General features: G+C 42.0%; 1 protein-coding gene across 7 annotated transcripts in view; it reads left to right on the forward strand.

Moving 5' to 3' along the window:
- Positions 1 to 24,758, forward strand: part of RAF1 (Raf-1 proto-oncogene, serine/threonine kinase) — a 78,163-nt gene that overhangs the window by 11,826 nt on the left and 41,579 nt on the right. For 2 of the 7 annotated variants that reach the window (XM_057404200.1, XM_057404207.1), the window contains exon 1: positions 23,066 to 23,320. The exons of 1 other annotated variant lie outside the window; for it this stretch is intronic. The gene's annotated coding sequence lies outside the window, so the exon portion shown is untranslated. Of the gene's footprint in view, positions 1 to 23,064; positions 23,321 to 24,758 lie in introns of those variants that run through there. 4 more of the 7 variants (XM_057404201.1, XM_057404204.1, XM_057404206.1 and 1 more) reach the window with 4 other exon arrangements.

Raw genomic sequence — 24,758 nt, forward strand, 5'->3', positions numbered from 1 at the left:
TTTGCCTGACTTTTTCTGGTTCTTCCTTTGACCCAACTCTCCTTACAGGCAGACACAAAGCTGAAGGGATGCCATGATTTCCTTCAGCAGCATGCAAGCTATTAATATTGCTTAAAGAGCTGATGAATCTGTGAGTTTCTAACTCACATAAGCATATGCGACTTCAGTCCAAGTTTATGTGCTAACAAGGGCTTGTGGGAAATGTAATTATTTCACTGAGGAATTACCCAAATTCTTGAGTGCAGGCTAATGAAGAGGAACTGTTACATAAACCAGAGCCAAGTTTTACACATTTAGTTCTTAATCAGAAACTTGTGCAATATTGTTTATGTAACTGTCCAGATTCAAATTTGGCTGTTGTACCACTTCAGATTAAATAGATGCCACAATAAGCACTCGTATTCTGGCCAGAATCACTGCAAATAAACATGCAGTCAGAAATCTCTTTCATTTAAGGACAAAGATACAGGAGGTGAACCATGGAGTCAGCAGGATCATTCTTCTTTGATACTTTTTGCCTGAAGTACCCATGTAGCCTTCACACTAATACTTCTTATCCAGTGTTTGCTTTTCTTCCTGTTTTCCACACCCACCACACCTTTACATTGACTATCAATTCCTACGAAAAATATCACTTTGATGCTATTGTACCTTGCCCCTCTGATTGTGGCAAACTGCACCAACCCCCACCTTTCTGTATCCTGCCTCTCCGAATGTGGGTCAATGCATACGCAATAGAGACATTTTGCCTTCCAAAAGGCAGTGGTTTATTCTCCTGGTTTCAATTACACACTGAACTCTGAGATCATAAAATGATATGATCTCATCGTTTAAGTGTCTCCAAGTACCAGCAGCATTAAATGACTGTTCTTCTCCAACAAGCAAAATGCAGTATTTCACAGCTCTTTTCACCACAGCGGTGGAAATCTGAATGCAATATGGGTAGCTTTTACATCCATGTTGTGATGCTTTTTAAAGAGGCCAGATGGGAAACAAAACCATACTGGCCATGTTAACAGAGCTTTGGTGGTTCCTCTTCTCTACTCCAGTAATAAGACACACAATATTCAAGTCCTCTGTGAGGGGAGGAAAAACTTATTGAGAAAGCGGATATTTACAGTGATGCTTTTTTCCAGTAACTCTTGTGCAAATGGTGACCAGAGACTATGCAAGAAAGAGGTATTTCAGAAATCTCAGTGCCAGGAACCGTGCCCAGAGGTTGAAATGTCCAATAAATTCTGTTAGTAGGAACGTCTTGACCAGTTCCTGTACCATAAATATGAAACCTCCTCAAACGTTGCAGAGGGTGTATCAACACCCCCAGTGAAGGTTGTGTTAGAGGACTGGTAGGCACATCTTTAATACTGCATAAATTTACTGCATAAATACTTACAATAGCCCCCAGGGAATGTGTATCCTAAAACTGCTTTCCAGGTTGAAACCTATGATAACTGCTATTTTTACTTGTTCTACCTATACTAAAACTGGCATGGATATTCTGTGATCACATCTTCTCTTGCAATATATTGTAAGTACTCGAATAAAGAAAGATTTGTGTGTCTGGTTTGAAGTAAGCACAAAGATAATTCAAAACATTCAGATTCTCTTGTGTTCATATAATTTAACTGCTTAGAGTCCCATCAGTTATCACTTTATGGGCCTTAAGCTTCTGCTTCAGTGGTATTTGTTGGATAATAGCAAAAAGCAACTGAACAAGTTAAGAATGAAGTACAACTTCCAACCTCACTGCAGTGTTCAATACTAAACTGTCCACATAAATTGTAATTGCTCTCTAACAGGAAGCAGGAGATGTTTAATCTCTTTCAGAAGAAGCAGAAATCCGTTATTCACAAATCAAAATTATTCATATGCAAAGATGATTATCTATAAATTGCAGCTGCTTTCAGATGCAGTGTTAGATTACTCACTGTACTCTGAAAATTACTGCAGAGCAGTAGAGAATGCTTATGCATATTTCTTTCAAGTTAATTCCTTATGCAAAACGCATCTGTTGGGTGACACTGCTGAAGCTCATGATTTTCAAAGAGTTCCTTGTCCTACACAGTGATTATTTTAAACTCATCTGTTCAGCAAGAGAACTCTTCCGGAATCTTCCAAATACAAGTTTTCTCATTGGAAAATAAGACACAAAGTCAAAGGTTTTGCATGGAAATTAATTGATTTTGGTGCAGCTTTTGTCAGGGAAGGTTTCAGAGCTTCAAGACAAAGCTTCTGGTTTAGATGAGACATCCCTTCATTACAAATTATCAAATAATGTAGACCAGTTCCTTGGGACAAAATAAGTTCCAGGATTTTCCTCTTATTCATGTGTATTTACCCCAAACAAACCAGTTCCATCAGGAAAGAGTGGAAAGCCTACTGCAAACCAGCCTGCTGAAAACCAGAGCAGGGTTTCTGTAGCCGACTTGGCTGTGGCAGAACATGAGGACCTAGCGTGTAGGTAAGGAGACTTTACCCCTAATGGTTTTGTTTTGTTTCATTGACAAACTTCAAAAATGGTCTTCACTTTATCCTCTAAAGCTTCTTAAGAGGCTCTTCCACTCCATGATGAAGGAACTTCTAATCCAGAAAGAACTGATTTGCAGATTCCAAAAACACTTGCACTGTTACAGCATCCAAGTTAGGAAACAGATGTGCAATCATCGCAGCTTTAACAGGCCTGGATTCCTCCCTTCAGATAAAAGTAGCAAAAGAAGTAAAACTTTCTTTAAAGCAGAAGCATCCTACTTGACCCCAACTCTTTGCATGTGGCCATCCAGCCAGTTCTTTATCCACCAAGTGGTCCATCCATCAAACTGATGTCTCTCCAACTTAGAGACAAGGATGTCGTGTGGGACAGTGTCGAACGCTTTACACAAGTCCAGGTAGATGACATCAACTGCTCTACCCCTGTCCATCAGTTCCGTAGCCCCATCATAGAAGGCCACCAAATTGGTCAGGCAGGATTTCCCCTTAGTGAAGCCATGCTGGCTGTCACCAAGCACCTTGTTGTGTTTCATGTGCCTTAGCATGCCTTCCAGGAGAATCTGCTCCAAGATGTTGCCAGGCACAGAGGTGAGACTGACTGCTCTGTAGTTCCCCGGGTCATCCATTTTCCCCTTCTTGAAAATGGGGGTTATATTTCCCTTTTTCCAGTCATCGGGAACTTCACCTGACTGCCATGATTTTTCAAATACGATGGCCAGTGGCTTAGCAACTTCATTCACCAGCTCCTTCAGGACCATCCCAAGATGCATATTGTTTCCTCAGTTCTTTTCCTGTATCTCAGTGACTTGAGTTCCATGTCTGTGACTTCATGCCACTTTCTGTACTCCAGTTGCTTTATCTTCAGCTACCACTCTTGATACTAGCTGTGCATAAGCCCTCAGTGTTGAACAGCTGCAGAATATCTTCCATTCTGAATTTGGTGCTGGTACTGCAGAATTAACCTCAAAGAGTCCAGTCTGGATCCCAAAATATCCCAAGGAAGAAAACTTGCACAACAGGAACATGAAAGCATGTGGGAGTGTAGATATGTGTATTTCTTTGATTATCCCAAACACTCTGCACTGGAGTTGGTGAGGTTGCCAGTTCTCCCAAGTGTATAGAATACAATTTGCCCTTGGGGTACAGAGCTTCTGAAAATGCCTGATAACAGCTTCCAGTAACGCCTCACATTCTGTTCCACCATCCTATCTGCTTCCATCAGTTAGAGATCCACCTGATGACAACATCCCTCATCAATACCCAGGGCAGCCAGCTTTCATTGCGTCATGGTCCTTATTTGCATTTCTGTTCCTTGTGCACCTGCTTTTATCACAGGCTTGAGATGGCTTCTAGTCTGGAGTCCTCCAGTCAAATAGAGAAAATCTCCATGCTGAGAGGGAGAGCAAAGCCCAGCTGACCCCTTGTCTGCAGAACAGCAAGGAGAAGGGATGAGGGCAGGCCTGGACTCATGGGCACTTTCTGCTTCTTTTCTTCCTATGAGGGCTGCATTAATGATTCTGTTTCCTATTAAACCTCTGCTGACAAAAGTCATATCAGGTAATGAAGGAGAGAAAGAAAGGTCCATGTGCCTTGTGAAGTAACGACCTAGGTCTTCTACCCCAGAAGATGGGAATAGCAGATAGTCAGAGGAGGTTTCCACATGTAGCGCTAAAATGAGATGAGAGCTGGAACTGCTGGAGTTCCAAAAGACTGGCTGGATCACAGGACAGGATCATCCCACTCTTGGCAGAATCATAAGCATTAACAGCATTGTACTGTCAAAGTTCAAAGGAATTGGTCAGGGACTATAGTCTGTTCCTCAAGCCAGACCAAGATCATATCATGGATGAGCCATACTACTAACAATACATAGAAGAATTTCCCTTTGCAGGATTAAACACTGAGTTGTTGCTACACAACTGGCTTTGGGAGATCAGAGCTTTACGCAAACAAGAATTTATAAGTTCAAGATAAGTTGTTGCCATACAACTTTTTATTTTAAACTTCTCACTGGAAGTCTTTATACATTTTCCAGAAAGACTTGTAAGCAGTACAAATGCTGTTCTCCAGAACTCCTGGAATGTTATATCTCAACAGGGTTTAACTGTCCTTCCCAGCTTGGAAACAAAGCAGTCATCACTTTTATTCTTTAGGGAACTTGCTGATTTATGGTGGCATTTGACACTCCTCAGACACAGTTTTGGATCAAATAGCCCCTATAAAATCAAGGATCCCTGTAACTACTGCAACAGGAGCTGAGTGCTAATGATGTTCTTTTACAGGCCACGGAGCAAATAGGGCTTCTACCCAGAACAGTGCGATGTTCATAACATTGCAGTGTCATTCAGCATGCTGAGAACTCTGAATTTTGATTCTGTTTATACTTTGAACAGCAAAACCAGCTTGTTTATGCTGCAAGTAAAACCCTTCCTAGGTAGGCATAGGAGCTATTACAGATGTTGGGAACAAATGTGTAAATGCTTTGAGTGATAAGAATGCAAAGAAAAAACACCACTAAATCAGAACCAGTTTTTCCTAGTGGAAAAGGATATACAAACATGTGCTTTTGGAGAACATGCCTTTCTATGATGGATTTCTCTACTGGGAGTCTTTTTGCCTCTTGGTTCCCCATGCCCCATAGCCAAGAAAGGAGGCAGATGCCTCAGATGGAGGAGGACCATGCTATTTGGAGGTGGGACTTTCTCCTACAGCGTGAAGTTTGCTGTGCATGGGCACAAGCACCTGCTTGGCCCAGGAATGTCAGTGAGGTTCCCTCCTGACTTCCACAGCACACTCTGCCTCTCATCCACCAGAAGTGGACTAACGCCTACAGCTGATTCATGGCTAAAGTGGGAATTCATGTAGGAAATAGTTCTATTTTCTATTCTAGTATGCTCTTTAATCCTTCTTGTTCTAAGTAGTAAAGGGGCTTTTTGTCGGTTTCCAATAGTTTGTTGATTCAGTGTGATGTGGTGTTTGGGGTCTTTTTGGTAGCTTTCCAGTGTTAGTAAGCATTAGAGAAATTTTTCTTGTCAATATTACAGTCATAGCCAATGCTAGCAGGAATCCTGGATTAGAAATGAGTATGTCCCTCATATAACCAATGCTGATGCCTTTAAACAGGTAAAAGTATTGTAAGAACAAAGGAAACGTGCCTGTTCCCACTTCAAGGATAGGAAATAGAGGCATCAGGAGGCTATGGACCCTTACTGAACAAAACATTTTCCAAAATATGAGAATTGAGTCCTCATAACAGTCACACTCAGAGTCCTGTGATGTTCAGCTTTCTTTGCTTCATCCTTCCTCACGGAGAAGAGATTCAGAGCAGCCCTGAGGAGAAGGACTTGGGGGTGTTGGTTGATGAGAAAATGAACATGAGCCGGCTTCAGTGTGCGCTCGCAGCCCAGAAAGCAACCGTATCCTGGGCTGCATCAAAAGCAGTGTGACCAGCAGGTCGAAGGAGGTGATCCTGCCCCTCTACTCTGCTCTCGTGAGACCTCACCTGGAGCATTGTGTGCAGTTCTGGTGTCCTCAACATAAAAAGGACATGGAACTGTTGGAACAAGTCCAGAGGAGGCCACGAGGATGATCAGGGGCTGGAGCACCTCCTGTATGAAGATAGGCTGAGGAAGTTGGGGCTGTTCAGCCTGGAGAAGAGAAGGCTGCGTGGAGACCTCATAGCAGCCTTCCAGTATCTGAAGGGGGCCTATAGGGATGCTGGGGAGGGACTCTTCATTAGGGACTGTAGTGATAGGACAAGGGGTGACAGGTTAAAACTGAAACAGGGGAAGTTTAGACTGGATATAAGGAAGAAGTTCTTTCCTGTTAGGGTGGTGAGGCACTGGAATGGGTTGCCCAGGGAGGTTGTGAATGCTCCATCCCTGGCATTGTTCAAGACCAGGTTGGATGAGGGCTTGGGTGACATGGTTTATTGTGAGGCGTCCCTGCCTATGGCAGGGGGGTTGGAACTGGATGATCTTGAGGTCCTTTCCAACCCTAATTATTCTATGATTCTATTCTATGACTTGACTAAGTAGTTTCTGGTAGAGCCACAGCTGGAGCCCTGTACAGTTTTAAATCCAATGTCTTTGTAGTTGTTGCTCATTATAATCTGAAATTTGGTATAATATTGTTGTATATATTTTTCTTGTGCATTTTTTATTAAAAGCACATTATTTCCTTATTAACACCTGGCTTTATGAAAAGAATTAAGCGGCATAAAGCATCACACCTTCATATTCAAGTACACCGGAATAAAAGAAAACTGCAATGCATGAATCTGGGAAAAGTAACTTCAACAACCAGGAGCTATGATAGGCTCCAAAGTCAAATGAGCCTGTTTCTGACCTTGTCAATGGTGTTACAATGTGATAGAAAGATGACATAATGCAGAACCTATTTATGGGCTACTTTAAATTCAGTACCAGTTCTATAAGATGGACCTGGCAAGTCATGTGCAGCTCATAGAAAGCAGGGCCCTTGTTTTGTTTTGTTGTTTCTTAAAGGAGATTTTAACCCTTTTTTCTCTTTTCTAGCCATATTCCATGCTGGAAGGGGTGATGCTTTCTCATGCGGTTTGAAATATTCAGTTACTTGGCCAATGATCTCATGCACCAGGGCATACAGAATGATGCTCTCTGCTTGCATTCGTGCATTAGCACAATGCATACAGCTATTAATTTTCTTTAACCATTCACAGCTCAGCACTATGCTGTGTGTTTTCAATATATTCTAATGGTTTATTTTCTACCTGGCTTCCTTAGAAAAGTTTTAGGAGTATGTTTTTAGTAAGATCTCTTCAAAATACTGTAGACTCTGGAAAACCTTATCCTGGAGCACATAACTACGGGAGTGGGGTGCAAAACTGAAACACATTAAATGCAGATTAGCTTTTCCAGAAATGAAGGTCTTATCCATTACTTCAGTGCACTTGGCACTGTTATGCTAATGTTAGTATAAGATTTTTCTGCCGTGGGATACTGATGTAAGCATCACAGAATCCCAGACCAGTTTGTGTTAGAAGGGACCTTAAAGCTCATCCAGCTCTAACCCCCTGCCACAGACAGGGACCCCTTCCACTAGAGCAGCTTGCTCCAAGCCCCTGTGTCCAACCTGGCCTTGAGCACTGCCAGGGATGGGGCAGCCACAGCTTCTCTGGGCACCCTGTGCCAACGCCTCAGCACCCTCACAGGGAAGAGCTTCTGCCAAAGAGCTCATCTCAGTCTCCCCTCTGGCAGGTTAAAGCCATTCCCCCTCAGTCTGTCCCTACAGGTCCTTGTCAAAAGCCCCTCTCCAGGTTTCCTGTAGCCCCTTTAGGCACTGGAGCTGCTCTCAGGTCTCCCCTTAAGGAGCCTTCTCTTCCCCAGGCTGAACAGCCCAGCTCTCTCAGGATCCATATGGATGAATATTGCCCATGACCTGATTGGGTGCACTGGGGCTAACCTTTTTGTTGGTTTGTGGTTTTCCTAGAGTTTTGCTGAATATAATTTTTTCCATTTGAAAAAAGCAAGGATTTATTCCATGCTCACATTACATCACTACATGTGACTCCATCTGTGGCTATTTCTGTAGCCTGTGGTCATATCACTCCTAGAATCATCGCATTGCTCCTAGAATCAGGATGATAAATGTTAACACTGAACACTTAGTTAGGAAACTTCTGTGTTTTCTGACTGCAGAGTTCCTCATTGTACTTCTCCTTGGAGCCTGGCTTCTCTGTAAGCTGTTCACTATGCTGGGTAGAGTCTGCAATACTTTCCAGAATACCTGCATGGGAAAACATTTCTCCTTCTTCTGCCCACCCCGTTTTTTTGACTTCCCCTTTTTTTGGGAGCAATCTGGGCTGACAATCCTGTGTGCTTGAAACTTGCTCTTTTAGAACCCATGTCACACATGTTAATGCTACTTTGGGTTGCCAAGGAAAGTGCTATGTATAAACAAAACCTCTGAAAACACCATCTTTTTATGTATTCTATGTATCTTCATTCCTGCAGTTAACACCCAGATATTTCTTTAGAATATACCTGTGGAGGATTTTCAGGGTTTTTTGAAACCTTTCTGCAAATACAGAACTGCTTTTTAACCCTTAAGTTAAAGCAGATGGGATTTCTGCTTCACTGTAGAATGTTTCAAAGTAGTTTCATGTCATATTGCTATTTTTTAACTCCAGTTTCTGGGTATGGAAGAAAACTGTGTTTGTCCTACTTACTTAAACAAAGGTCAAGCAAGGCAAAACATGCACTCCTCAGAATTCTGTGAGGGTTTTGTGAAGGTACAAGAGCATTGCTAAATCTCAGCCATGATTTTCCTAAAAAGCCCAGGCAGTCCTGGATTACCAGCTCAAGATCCCGAGAACTAGGGAGCACTTGGAGAGTAGAGCTGGATCTAAAACTTGTGTCCTAAATCCTTTTTAAGTTAGGAGGTTCACATGACTTAAATGCTAAGTAATGTGTATCAATAGATAATTGGTGATTATTCTTGGTCAAACTGGGCTTCGTCAGAACCTTGGATTTAAGGCATATTTTGAAGGCAGAAAATCTGCCCATTTGGAATTGCATAATTGGACTAAGAGGAAAGTAACTGATGAACCATTCAGGATGGAAAACAAGCAAAATCAGATCAGCACGGAGCAGAAGTAGGAAAGGGATGAAAATGTCTTGCAATGACTGAACTGAGATGCTGTCACTTGAAAGTGACAAACTGATAATATTGGCTGCATTTAGTAAAAGTAGAAATTAATTCCAAAACACTGTATATACACACCTTTTTGGTGGGAATATGCTGTGTAGTTCTATTATACTTCATGTACTTCCTACATACAGTAAAACATTAAGATCTGTATTGTAATACTTCAGAGATGCATGTAAATTAAAATCTGGTAATTCATTTACTGCATCCCAGCCTGGTTTGTGCAGGAAGGGACCTAAAAGCTCATCCAGTTCCAACCCCCTGCGCAGACAGGGACCCCTTCCACTAGAGCAGCTTGCCCCAAGCCCCTGTGTCCAACCTGCCCTTGAACACTGCCAGGGATGGGGCAGCCGCAGCTTCTCTGGGCACCCTGTGCCAGCGCCTCAGCACCCTCACAGGGAAGAGCTTCTGCCTAAGAGCTCATCTCAGTCTCCCCTCTGGCAGATTAAAGCCATTCCCCTTGGCCTGTCCCTACAGGCCCTTGTTCAAAGCCCCTCTCTGGGTTTCTTGTAGTCCCTTTAGGCACTGGAGCTGCTCTCAGGTCTCCCCTTAAGGAGCCTTCCCCAGGCTGAACCAGCCCAGCTCTCTCAGCCTGTCAATTCAGTTCACAGATGTCTCTAAATCTGGTAGTCAAATTGTGTGAGAAGTCCCATTACACAAATGGAAGGCATCTGCTTTGTATATTAGTCCTAAAACTCTCCAGTTGCACCTTGTCAATAGGTACATGCTCTGCTTTAACTGTGGTCGGTACTGAGACCATACAAAATCAAAATCTTCATGTGTAAGTATATATCAATCACGTTCAGCTCTAGCATATGTCATGTAGCTGTGTCTGGCAGTATGGTGAACCTGCAGGATAACTGTTGTTACACAGTAAGAATTATGGCAAGGAAGTTGTATGGCTGGATACTGAAACATCAAACTGCCAGCCTTTGCTCCTCAACTTTGTCTCCCATCCCTCTCATTCATTCATCATATGCCCTTAGGCAAATCAATCTGTCTTCATTTCCAATAACAGCTGAATGGATAAAATGCTTGCAGGTGCCTCAGAGTTTAAAGATGCTCTACTAGAGACTCAGCATCATCTACTGACTTAAAAACAAACAACTCTCACTCAAAACAATCAAACAATGCCCCCCCCCCCAAAATACCAAACCAAACAAACTGAAAGGGCCTTTACCTCCAAGCCTAACAAGGCTGAACTGCAGAACAAAGAGCAATATTAACTGAAAGAAGTCATTTGTCAGAAAGAGTAATTTGTTGCTAAATGAGAACTTGAAAGCCCCTGGCTCTGGCACTTTCAATATAAAATCATAGCAGGGTGAGCACAAAGCACAAAAGGCAACTTACAGAAGCATAAAACTATAGAAGACTTTCAAATGTACAGAAATAGAAACTGGGCCTCTAACTCAGGAAGACCTGTCACTGACTGCTATAGGATGGGAGGTCACAGCAGGGCAAAACACTTGTTTGTTCACAGCACTCTTCCTCATCATCTGTCACTGGATTTGCTGTGGTTTGTGAAGTGCTGTGAGAACCTGGCATAGAAATGCCTGTAAATACACACCCAAGTACTCACTCTCTGAGTTTGCTTAATTCTCATTCAGGTCTATCTGTTTAGTCTCTACAACAGAACTCCATAGGCTTGTGAGAGGTACTTGTCTTAAAAATAACTTTTCTCTGTCATCCTTTTATTTTCCCAGCTGAAGAGTCCTAATCTAGTTAGTCACTTATGGAAAATCTGGTTTCTAGCTCTTAAAATCCCTGCTGCCCTTTTCTGTTCCTCTTAATTTTATTAACCATATGTTCTGGCACAGGAACAGATCTGCATGCTGTATTCAAAATGTGGGGACATCCTGAACTTATACAATGCACTAACTACTTTCCTCTGTTCTCAGCTCTCATCCTAAATTCCTCACATTGTTTCTTGTCTTAACCACTGCTGAGCACTGGGCTGGCATTTTTAGGGAGTTATTCACAATAAATCTCACATCTCTCTGTCTGGTTGGCAAGAGCTAAACCTGAACCCCTGTTTACCTATGATGGAGGCTGTCTTTTCCTAGACTGTTGCTTTGCATTCGTTTGCATAATATTTAATCTACTATTTCACAATCTAATATTGCACTTTTTCACTGTGTATGTTTTAAGTCTCAAGCATCTTATAAACCTGTGTTTATCAGCAAACTTTGGACCCTTCCTGTTTACTCTTATTGTTTTTTAATACCCCTTTTGAAGAAGTCAAATGGGCTTTTTTTTCAAATCAAACAATACCTATAGTGTAAGAGGTGAGTTAATTGTAACATAGGTGGAATTTATGAATAATAGACAAAAATCCTAATTTAGCAACTTAAGCTGTGATTGTATATAATGATATTGCTGCTTCTGTCAGTGTGATAAACAGATGAGTAAGAAGGTATAGCTTTTGAGATACTCTTTGCATATGGCAAAAAATACTCTTTCTGGGATCACAGAGTTTGTAAATACTCAGGCTGCAGGTTCACAAACCAAGTAACTGATCTGTAGGCTGTTATTCCATTCTCTACACATCTCATCCACCAGTTGAGCCTCCCGGCTCCTTCTCTTGTGTTAAACAAAAAGTGCTGGGATGGGGAAATTAGTCATGAGAACACAAAATCTGACTCACTACGCAGGGTCATGACTGCTAGATCATGACCCTGCATAGAAGGGAAGAAGCGTGCAGCTGGGGCTGAGAGGGGAAAAAGGGACTGTCCCTTTGGCAGCAGTATGTAATTAGACTGTTACATATATTCTGCAATGGCACCTAAGCCCTGAAGTATAGCACTGCTCCTACTTTTTCTTCACAAAGGAAAAACCTGAGGTATAAGAACCTAACCAAATCCACAGTTTTTCTCCATGTGACAAATGCTCTGATGCACTGTGAAGCTTTAACTGCAGACAAAACCCATGAACTGCTTGTCCATGTTACCAGCCCTGTGGCTTGCTTTGAGCACATAATCTGTGATAGTTACACAGGTTGGTACTCATACCACTTCTGCTGGAAGTGAGAGCTTATGGCAGGAAATTAAGCCGAAAAATGAAAAGCTCTCTAATGAAATATAAAGGTTGACTCAGTTCAATCTGTCTGATAGTATCTAATTCTGGTAAGAATAACCTGTAAAAACTTCTTAGCCTAATTCTAAAGCTTCTCTGAATTGAAAGGCTCTCTTCAACCTCTTCATTATCAACAGCTAAATACAGCTGGCATTCTCAGTGGGAAAGCATCCTGGGTGGCATATACCTAATGCAGTGCAGGTGATGCAACAACTTTGGCAGCAGTGAAGGCGGGGGAAGACAGCAATGTCTGAAAGCAGAGAGTGATTGAGGCTGCCTGATAACAGGAGCCTTTTTGCTGGTTGTTTACTCTTGTAGTATCAATGGGAAATCAGACTAAAAGTACAGGTTAACCTTAAAAATAAAGCAGTTTATACTGAAGATAGATGCTCATGTAACTGAAAACAACTGTATAGCATTTCATCAGCTGCTTTAGTATGACACACTGATACTCATAATGACATTCATCTATTCTAAAATGCTAATGAAGTTTTATGCCTTGTAGTAAATAACCCTGTTAATAACCATATAAATACCATTCTTCCTTTGAAAGCTTTCTACTGCATTGTTATTGTGAAAGAATAATTCTATATTCTCTCCTATGATAAAAGTTTTCTTGAAACTGCTGTTCTTTCCTTACCTCGACTGAGGAATGATGTATTCAATGTGAAAATGACCTCTTTTCATAAGGAAAATATTGTTTGCTAATCTACATAAAAGATTATTTATAATACTGCTCAACTTTGGCTACTGGCAGTTTAGATCCTTGGCAAGTCTTCTTTTGTAGAACATTATTTATGTTCTCGTTTCTGCTTAGTTTCTGGCCCAGCAGAACAATTGAGTTTACTCAGGATTACTGAATTCTACACTATTAGCTACTTCCAAGCAGCATTTTCTTACCAAGAACACAAATTGCAAAGTAAAGGTAATGAGAACATATGGCTTTTTGCCAAATTCCAAGGTAGGCTTCCTTGACAAGCATCACCTCAAACAGAAGTCGTTCTACAGCAGTTCCACTTTCCTCCAGGAAAAGCTATTCTGTAAAAGGGAGTCTCAGTGATCCTTACTTGACTATTTCTTGTTCTATACCACTGTACAGCAGTAGCATATTTTGTTGTAAATTCTTTCCATTGCTCACAAAGCCACACAAATATCTTGGAGCTTTCCTCAGAGAATTCTTAACTTCCTACAAAAACAAGGAACAAAAAGCTATCAGGAAAAGTAACCAGCAGATTTTTAATCACTTGAGTCTATTTCCTATCCCAAAGAGAAACTAGGATTTTCCACATGTTTAAGTTAAATACTCAAGTGAATTACATAACCTGTATTAAATAAATATATGAACTATTATTTTATATGAACTGTATTGTGTCAAATATGAGAAGAGATCCTTGTTCTTACTCATACTCAAAGACTTCCTAGGATTGCTACAGAAGTGGAAATTCTTCCTGAATAGGCCTGTTGAATCTTTTGCTCACTTAAATGGGAGATTTCATTGTGGTTTTCAAATGCATGAGCTAGCTGCCATCACTCCTTTTGGTAGATGGAAGCTTCTTAAATCTCATGGTTTAAATATAAAATATTGGCTGACACATGCATACAATAACTGTAAGTCTTTAACTTAGATTTTCCTGTGGTAACACTCCCCTCCAAGTACCAGGGAGCTGAGTTATACTGTAATATCAGATTTCACCACTTTGAATACTGCAGGACAAACTGTTACACTGATGGTAGTGCATGATGCTAAAGCTTTGCATTGATAACACTTAAATACTGTAGACTGCTCCAGGGTGTGTTCAAATGAAAACTTAATTGCACTGAGGCTTGGCATATGGTTTTACATATTTGTGCATTTAAAAGTAATGGCCCACCTTGGAGAAAACCTGGAAGCAAAGAGGAATGCCAGGTGCATCTGGAAGAGGTGATTTTTGTTTCTCATAGTCAACTTACTAATAAGGAGCTTACTAAATTTAGTAAATCCTGTCCTCTGATACTGAAAGCTAATGATTTTCTTATTACCATTTTAACCCTCATGTGTTCCTGGTTGTGTTTAGCTTGCTTCTGGTCTTTTGTTGCATGGTTTTGGGTTTTTCCCTCCACCATCTCAAAATTCAACGCTAAATCTTGCCTTCTGACATCTCTCTGAGGCATATGAAGATGGGCAGAAAAGCACAATTGTAGAAATTAAAGGGCAAAGTGTAGTCATTATACATGAAGTTGTAGCAGTAACCACCCTCAGTCATATGCTTTGCTATGATAGCACTAAAACCTGAGGTTAGACCTTTGGTTTCAATGGAAATATCCTGAACTCTCCTAGATATAGACAAAGCGGGTGTGAAATATTAATCTAGAATAGATTTCATTTATAATATTATATAGAATATCCTGTATTTCAAGTATTCTGGGAAGTTGCTTATAAAAATCTGAAAAAAAAAAAACCCTGTCTATAAGCACCAATACATTTTTAAGAATAAACATAGTTGACTGTATGTTACCAAATGCTAGCTGAAGGCTGGGGTGGGGGAAAGGCAAAGCATCTTGCCTGCATTCTTGTCAGCTAAGAGCATGACCCTGCTTGAAAACTCAATAAATCAAAATCCATTTCTTGGGGAAATAACTTGGTTGCTCTGTGCTGAATGTTTCACCCAAATATTTAGTTGAAATAGCTAATTCTGAAGCCTGTGATCCTGAAAACTACAAAAAGTCATATAATTTACCCAGAGTGCTTGATCGAAGTATCTGAAGACTGCATGCACCAACATAAGGTCATACTTTTTCTTACCCACCACATGGCCTTTACAAGAGGAGGAAAGGAATCCACCTAAACTTATTTTCAAGAGACAGCCTTAAAAGAGGTGTATCTGTCAAGTATGTCCTGGGGAGATGTCTCAGCAATTGATCCTCCTCAGATAGCAAGAATGCTTTGGACTCTCACCTAACCTGCCTCAGGAAGGATTTAACTTTACTTCAGTTATGATGGCTTGGCTTCAGTTATAGAACCATCAAAAAGCACCACTGACGCTATAATACTGCAAGTAATACTTCACTTAGAATTAAGGTAATAGCATGGCATATATGAAAGAATTAAAATAGTCGTATGCTGAAGTCATCAACCCCCAAATTGGAATTCTAAGTCAATGCATATTATATACCGGTAACAAGCATTTGCTATTCCTTGCCCTCCATTCAACTTTATGTGTGTTAGGGGATAAAAAAAAAAACAACACCCTTTTTTTCCTTTTTCTTTTCCTGTCTGAATGTTAGTGTGTGAACATAGAATCAGCTTTCTGTAACTCACAAAGATGTTAGCAACACTTACTTCATGAAAAACAGGCCTTTAGTGCCCCCCCAAAGATACTTCTTTTAAATTTGGCCTGCCTATCAACTAAAAGTGATGTCTCAGCAGTAATGTTTTAGCAGTTACCTAATTCCTTATGTCACTGTTCCATGTAGGTGAAATGCAAAAGGAAGGCTTACATAATCTGTTGCTAATAGAAAGCTTCTGTCTCCACCAGAAATAAGGTTGAACTTAAGGAATGTCTGAATAAATTAATCTGAATACATCTGAGTATTAGATATACATCTTGAAAATATTAAAAATACTTGGGTACAAGCAGACATGTTGATACTTATTTCCCTGCAATTGCTGAAAGATTTAACAAATCTTCTAACGCAGCACACCACAGTTTTGCAGTGAGGCATAGCAAGAGACTTGTATGTTTGCATTCCTTTGACCTGATGTCTTTGCTAATTACTGTTGAAATAATTGAGTTGTTTTGCTCATAGCATTGTTTTGGGGTTTTATTATCTTGCAGAAAGAAATTAAAAAAAAAAAAGAAAAGAAAAAAGCACTTACAAAAACAAGACCAAAATGAACATCATTTTGTATTCGAAGTTTTAAACAGAATAAAGCTGACATTTCCACTGGAGAAAAATGATATCCTGATGGATAGAATCAATCTCACCACTGTCTAATCTAAGAGAAATGAATTTGTAACAACAACAACAAAAGCCTCAACAAATGACATGAAACATCTGACAAAAGCAACCCCCTTTTATAATTGCAGACTAAATTAGCCATATACATATGCAATATATTTAATTTCAAACCTCCACTGGTGCATCATCCTACAGAGCTCCACATGGAGAAACCTACTGCTTTGTTCTGCTGCTGACAACGATAATGCTGGTACCTGGAACAGAGATGGGGCATATTAGCATACACTGACATTTTCACCGGTGACCTTAGTCTAGCTCTGAAACCCTGCACGCTTTAGGCAGTTCTGATATGAACTTATACTTGTACAGCTACTGAGCTTCATCAGCTTAATAACAAAACTCTGTCACTGTTGTCCTATTTTCATGACCGTTTCTGAGCTTACTTGCTTACAACATAATGTTGTAATACCCTTGTCATTCCCTTCCAAGCACAGCTTGCTGTATGTGACACCGAGGTACAAAGTATCAAAGGCTAGCTAAACTAGGGGTCTATTGCCAAAGGTAATGTATGCCTTTGATCACCTATCTTTGTTTATCTGACTGTTTGAGATGAACTTGAAAGACAATGGATAAATAGGCTTGTGCTGAAAGCCAAATCCTCTTTTTTTTTTTTTTTTTTTTTGCCTTTGCAGAGCTTCTTGTAACAGAATCCAGTAAATAAGAGTTCTGTTTCTCTTAGTACACGAATATATGCACGTGGTTAAAATGGACTTTTGTCTTCTTGCTAGATTCACTGAACCTTTGAACGATGCCAGGTATTTAGAATGATGCCAGGTATTTATAACCTTGTACCTATATTCTGATTAGTCTGGCTTTACCTGGGAATGGCAGTGCTGGAGAGCAGCTTGGATAGATATGCTGGCTAGACTGCTTTTGATTCCCTTGTCTCTTAGAATCTACCTTTGATAAAAGCTAAGCGTGGAGTCAAAAAGAGCACAAGGGAGTGTCTCTGTACACGATACATATGACAAGAATAGGTTCTCATCAGAAAGTTTGGCTTTTTTATGAGGAAACACAACAAATGGGATTTATAAAAAGATAAAGTTCATCATTTTACCTGTTGTTGCCTATCATCCCTCCATGTGTTTTGAACGTACACGTGCAGTCTGATATAATCAGATACATACGTGCACATCCACCCCTCTTTCTATTTCACCCTAGCAATACCTGTAATTTTTTCATAGAAAAATGGAATTTTGCTGTCATCCTAATGTGCATTATTACAATTAGTAACTTCTAGAGAAACCCAGCATTGAATGCAGTTCAGTTCTACACACTAGAAATTGTCCATGCTCAGGAAAACCGATGCACAGCTTGAAGTCATGCCAGATCAGATGATCAGTCTCTTTATGTAGCTCTGTATCAGGTGTAATAAAAACCCTTTTGCAGCTGAGCAGTTATACATTCAGGCTGGTTCTAAGAATGTTTGTCAGGAAAGAGCTATTTATGCATTGTTATTTTTAAACTCTAGTACCTAGCTCTGAATAGATTTTATTGTGGTTAGACTTTCTCAGAAAGTCAAAATAAACCCAATAAACCAGTTTGGTTGGGTTTCAAAAATAGAATACATATGTAAACCAAAGTGCTGTATTTATTGTCTATGAAGGAGGAATGACTGTTCAAATACCCACACATGAAAGCCTAGATTTTGTTAATTTTTTGCCTTGTTTGAGCTCAAATAATGTTTATTCAGACTGTGAATTTACTCACTGTGCAGGCAGCACCTCTCAGTTCACTTTAAATCTGTAAATTGTTATTCTAAAATGATTTTAATGCTTTCATATTCACGGTATATGGCGGTACACTAACTACATTTATCTTATGCTCCTCTTTGAGGCTTCCCAAGTTGTGTCTGTGATGAAAGGAATGTTACTCTGATTCTTGACCCTTGCATGGGGAATCTAACTGCTATCCCTGCAATATATTTCCATCTACAGAGGAAAAGCACAGCTATGGTCACCTAATAAAATACAACTATACGTGTCACCATTAACTAGTGATCCCTTTTAACCACTTAACTGAGACCCCTTTGAAACCAGGTGGCTTTGGTGATACTTTAATTGTTTAATTGCATTTTTTCCAGCCAGCTGGTACTGCATTTGCAAACAAAGAGGCAGCCAAGGTGTATAGAAGCAAATGAGTCAGTGGACATGGGCTGAGTCATGGAGCAGGGACAACTGCCTGTTAGCAGGACCTCTGCTTTCATTTTGGGTTTCAAAGTTAGGACCAGCATTCTTATGTGTCACAACTTCTCTTTACATGAGAAGAAAATGAAATCTTGGTAATACGTACTATACCTGAACCAAGAAAGCACCTGAAGCTCCCCTGGCTGGAGACAAGTCTGAGAGAACTGGATGGGGGAGTGCAGTGCCTCTGAATTTTCCTAGAAGCAAACTGCATTGCAGCAAAATTGGAGAACCAGAAATTCTCTGCTGCACTTCATATAACAAGCCCAGAGACACCGGATATCTATAATACCATAAATTACAGTAGGAGCATATGGAGGACTGAAAACTGGTACAGAGTTTGTTGACAATTTTAAGGATGTTTCACATATGAGTATCACTGAATTAAGGCAAACATAACTTCAAATTTTTCAGTAACAGATTATTGTGTACTGCTCTCAGAATAATTTTTTATTACTGCAAGGCTTAATGAAAATCTGTTTCAATCTTACTCTGAAGTGTTCCCACAAAAACTTGTCTTCAAAATTTATTGCAATTGATGTTTTTATTGAATATTTTTATTGTTAGGTTTATATAAGGACAACCCAAGAACCATGTAAGTATGACTGCCTAATAGATGGATTATAGTATTAGAGATGGGATTGATTCTGGAAGGATATACAAACCAGCAGAGGATAATGTCCTTGACATTATAAGGAATTGTATATGTTTCTTTTACATAAATGTGTTTCTTAAATGCAAGTGTTAAAGCGGTAAAAACAGAGGAAAGAAAGGAAAAATGAAAGACACTAACTTAGATTTATATACAGAATTGAATGGTCAACAAATAAGGTAAAACTTGTTTGCAGTACTGTGGAGGCACCTATGGCAAAATGTATTTACCTCAGGCAGTGTGTCTCACGAGGTGTGTGCATGTGTAAAACATGACAAAAGACACTTTGCATAACAGCTCTTGTAACTGTATTAAAGCACTTAAGTTAGCTTGACCCTGGCAGTAAATAAACCAAAGTGTACTTAAAAATATATGCTGCTATTCCATCATGCTTCAGCATCTCTGAGGTTTGTACCAGGCAGTCTATTCTGTATTGTACTGAGACAAAGAAGGAAATTCTTGGGGGTTAGAACCTGCTGATACGCAAGCCCACACAGCCCTGTCTCAGCCTGACTGCCTTCCCCCGAGTTTTCTGAGTGCAGGAATTGCTTAAATGGATCTGCTTCCAGAAGCCAGCCTTTCCAGGGAAGTAATGAAGTCACTACATGCTTAATCTAACACTGATGATAACGACTGAAGCTGTTGGAAGGAGGTGTCTTTTGCGTTGTACTTATGGGAAATTAGGTGTTATTTTCATAAGGAAGAGAGAGACTCCCAAGGTTTAGCTTCACTATTTGGCTGAAGAGAGTGGAGAAAGGTACACACTGTAGCCAGCCCAACACCACCCACATTTAGTTGGATATGGAGAAAATAAAGAGTTAAGAGTTTGTTCAGGATAAAACAACAACAGTAATTAACATGAACAGACTGTGCTACGGTTTCCATTCCACCAAAACAAGTTTGCTGCTTTAAGAGCTTCATATATAAGATGTCCTATTGTTGTAAAGTAATGTATGCAATTTGAATTTGAGAATGCATGAAAAAATGCAAACAAACTATAAATTACATTCCCACCCCTCTTCTTTGATCACTTCAGTGACATAGGGAAATAATAAAGTCTTTTAGCTGAACTACACAATATAAATAGTTTATGCATCATCACACAAGTAAGTTGCTCCTTATTTGGAGTGCTTCTTTTTCAGGTTGCTACTCCTTGATTTGTTCAAGGCCACTTTCTTCCTGGTCTCTGCATGCTGCAATTCTTTTGTGTCTAACGTGACTTCAGCTTTTCCTAAGCAAAGCTTTATTGAAAACCAGCAAACAAAAAACTCCAATGGGTAATAAGAGAATAATTTATAGTATATATAAAAAAACTGGCAGCAGTACAATGTGGCTCGGACTGAATAACCTTGGATGAAATGGCAAAGTTTGTCTTATAGAAATCCTTGGCTTGTAGAGTAAGGGAGTAAGATTTGATACCCCAAATTCTGTAGGAAAGTGTGTGTATATACATTTCTTCCTTTTCCCAGTCAGCATTACACTAATGCTTGCTACTCCTGATCAGTATTTCATGTGCTAAAGCTACAATGAAGGTTACAGAATGTCACTTAAAACATCTTATATTTTTTGAGACTCCCCAAGTAATCACAGTGAAGTAGGCCTTGAGTACATGAATATTGCACATAGCAAACTGAACCACAACAAGTTAGTAACAGGTTATAGTCTACATGCTGCTTTCCAGCAGTCAGTATTAAAACTGTTCTCAAAGATAGTCACTCAGAATCATCCATCCCACTCTTAACTGTGAGGAAACTCAAGTCTGTGAAGCTGAGATAGCTTTGCCTCTGACATACCCACTGCATGAAAGGGACTTCCTGAGTCTACAACCCCTCCACAGATTTGCCTAGTGTCTCAAGTTAATAGCTACTGTCACTAACTCAGCCCACCCTGAACCCTAGCTCTCATTCTCCTTCAAATCACTCCTCTGGCTGCTTTTTATAGAGGTAGAAACCAGATTATGAAAATGTAAACTTGTATTATATGCCTACACCAATGAAAGTCTTAATACCTGGACACTTGCATGTTAAACATGTTGCAAACCTAACCACTAAACACAAACAGATAAACCTTGGGAAGAATGCTAAAAATTTTCAGCTTATTTTAGAAAGTTTGTTCAGTTTTGTTTCCATTCTGCTTCAGTGCTGTAATGATCCTTTGCTTGGTTTTCTTGTTTGCTTTTTCTTTCTTGTAACGATTATGTTTCTTTTGCATGTGTTACACTGTTTATCTGAAACCTGGCTTGCTTTCCTCTGAATCCCTCCTCATTTGCTCCATGACTACAATCCTTCATCTTTCTACTCTTTTAAAGAAGAAGATTAAAACTTTCTGAAAGGTCTGTCAAAATCACCTCTTCTTGAGGTGGTTATCCCTCTCTTCTTTCCCTTTTAAGCATCTCATGGCATATTCTTATTTGTATTTTCTATTAAAATATTTTAAACTCTTTTTGCATATTTTGCAAATATCTATTTGTCTACCATACTACATGGATATGCTTAGTCTTAAACTGTGTGAATATTTATTGTACACAGTGCTTTTAGTTTATTTGTTTCTCCAAGGCCAACTCTTGCAGTTGGATACATAGATATGACTCCTGTTAAAGTCATGTAAACTGTGCCTGTGCATCAGAGGACTCCTTCAGTTTAAATGTGACCATTTAAGAGAAAAGTTGCTCTGTAAGAACGTGAAAAGAATGATTCACACTTTAAAACGTTGTCCTTGGTTTGGATTTGCTTTTCTGGTAGATATGAGCCCATGGCAATGGGGATGAGAATAAGAAAGGAGTAAGTGATTTTCCTACTAGAAGGGTTGAAATCTCCTTGTGCTTTGTCTTGTAAAAAAAAGTGCTCCAAAAACTATAGCTAAATTTGTCTTTAGCAATTATCCTCTAAATTGGGGGCATTATTACATCGGAATAACTTCCAGAATGTATGGGAATGGGGTACTCAGCTGTAGTACCCTATAGAGACATGGAAATGTCCGTTTCAGCCTTCTGGAGCTTCTGGTTGCCATCCCCAATTCAATCTCCTATTACTTGGCAACCACACCTCTTCCCGGAGGGCACCAGGAGCTACAGACTTTGCATGGGTTGTGTTTTTGTTATTTGGTGCTTAGGAGAGACAGCACTGCTCTTTTTCCTTGCCTCTGTGAGGTTCATGTGACTTTAGCTGAACTCAAGCCTTGGTTTATAGCAGAAGAAACCTTCTTCTGTAGACAAATCCCAAATAAGGCTGAGAGAATTTTGATGGAGGCTCTTTTTAGAGAAGTGCTTACTTAATTGACAACTAATATAACTTATATGACTTTAACGCAAGCATGTATGCGCTTTAAAGAAACAGTTCTAGGAGAGACGTTTTACTCTGCAACGGCTACCCTTGGAAGCTCTATTTTGGGGTGATAAATTACCTGGTTAGCAGTGAATACGCAGGGCTGTGCGTTTTCAAGCCTGAGCTCCCGGAGCTCGGTTTGCCGTGCAGCCGCAGTACCTGCAGACAGCAGGGCTCTTCCGTACCTCGCTCCCAGGTGGAGGCTGGCCGGGCTGCACACGGGGCACTGCTGTCCCACAGCCGCTCGCCGTCTCCTGCAGGAACAGAGGTTGCCCGCTGTGTGTTTTCTGCCGCCCCAGCAGCTCACACCCCTCCCCTCTCGGCACGTACCGCCCCTGGGGAATTCCTGCCCGTTCCCTGCACAAGCAGGCTTTGCTTTGGCACAGGTAGGACTTACGAGCGCCGCTCTGGAAGCGGCCGAGGCCCGCGCTTAATTAACCCTCACACAACCTCGGCGCTCACCCTGGGCAGGGCTGAGCGGGGGGCGCGGGGCTCAGGGGAGGCGGCCTGCAGCCCCTGCGGGGTCCGCGCCGTCTTCCCCGACGCAGCGCAGAGCTCATCCCTCCCTCCCGGAGGGGATGGAGGAGGAGAGGCGGCGGGGGCGCCTCCCTCCGCGGCCGGGCGGGGGCAGCCGCAGCGCCTCAGCCGCTCCAAATGGCGGCCCGCGGCGGGGCGGGGAGGAGCGGGCTCAATCGGCAGCTCGGCGCTCTGCGGTCAGGCCTGGAGGCGGGGAGGAGGAGGACGGGAAGAGAAGGAGAGACAAGCGAAAGGGAAGGAGCTGAGCGCCGAGAGGTCGATGGGCGGAGGATAAATGTCTCGCTGAGTGTGTGGCCGCCATTTTAGATGAGGAACGAAACGGACGGCACCGAGCGGGGCAAGAGCTTGGGGTGAGCCGGCGGGAGGGACTGACACAGGTACGAGCGGCGCTGGGCTGGCGAGCCACGGGGACGTGGCTGGGAACGCGGGACAGAGCGTCTCTCCCTTACCCCCTTTCGGCTCTCGGCGAAGGGCGCCTGGATCGGCGCCGGCTGCTCGCGGCGGCGACTCCGCTCCGGGCGCGCTGACCGGGCCGTGAGGGAAAGCAGCGCGGGGGAGGGCGGCCGCTCGCCCCCTGACACGGCCTAGCAGGAAGGGCGAAGGAATCGGCCACCTCCGTACCTGCGGGCTGCAGCTCATTGCAGAGCCCTGCGCGGTTGGATCGCCTGTGCCGGGCTCGGGCGGGGGCTGCCGCCGCCACGGGAGAGGAGAGGCAGGGAGAGGGACGGAGGTGGGCTGGGGGTGCCTGCGGCTCGCCACGGCGGGCCGGGTGCGAGGGGAGGTGTGTCGTGGCCGCCGCCTGTCAGCCCCGGCGCCGAGCCCCGCGGAGGGGGCCGTGCCCGGGGGCTAGCGGGGGGGATGCGCGGCCCGGGCGGGTGTGCCCCGCGGCTGGGGTCCGGCGTCGTGGCAGCCGGCTGGCGGGATGAGCAACGGGCATCCAGCGGCACTGGCGTGGAGCCCTGGCCGCGGCGGGGGGGTCCCGGCGGCGGCTCCGCTGGCCCGGCCTCCGTGGGGCTCCGCGTCGCTGCTGGCAGCGCTGTCCCTGCCGTGCTTCCAGCGGGGCCTCCCGAATCTCTCTGTTACTTTGATCTTCTGAGCCGAGAGCGGAAAATGCGTGTACGGTGTATTAGCATAACTGAACGCGTTCTGCTGGGGCGTTCTCGGGTTTGAACGGCTCGCTCGGCTCTTTCTTGTCGACTTCGGTTGAGTTTAAAAACAGACGTTTGAAAACTGGAGTAAGAATCTTTAGTTACCGCATTTCTTCCAAGCTGTTACAACTTTGCCATGTAGAAATAGTGTTACTGCAGAGCCAGGATTGTGCTGTTTCTGGACACATTTTATCTACAGCCTAAGTGTACACACAAATAACCTGGCTGTGCTAACAGCAGCACGGCTCTTGTCCATTGTTCGTCTCAGGCTAAATAAGCTGTGCAGAGTTTCTTTTCCTTCTTAGCCTTCAAGTGACATCCATAAATAGAGGGACCTTACCTGGGACAATGAGAGCTCAAAACCAGTTGTAGTGGAATTGCTAAACAGCACAGTGTGCATTCCAGATGCAATTGTAGGTATGCAGAACAAGAAGGGCCTTTAATGGAGTAAAACTATGATTCTTCCAAAACTGAAGCCAACTTAAAATATCTGAAAATAGATTTGTACAACAGACTTTTGAAATGTCTTTAACACTTCTGAAAAACTCAGCTCCAGATATTGCCTAAAGGATCAGTGCATTGTGTAAAAAAAAAGAAAAAGGATATAATTTGAATGGGCATGCCTACAGTGGTGGTGCAGAAGAAAAGATTGGGTTGGTGAGTGTGA

Source organism: Pezoporus wallicus, unplaced genomic scaffold, assembly GCF_028554395.1.
Source record: "Pezoporus wallicus isolate ANWC-B61680 ecotype Strahan unplaced genomic scaffold, APGP_CSIRO_Pwel_v1 contig_5935, whole genome shotgun sequence".
In the NCBI taxonomy this organism is placed as follows: Eukaryota; Metazoa; Chordata; class Aves; order Psittaciformes; family Psittacidae; genus Pezoporus; species Pezoporus wallicus.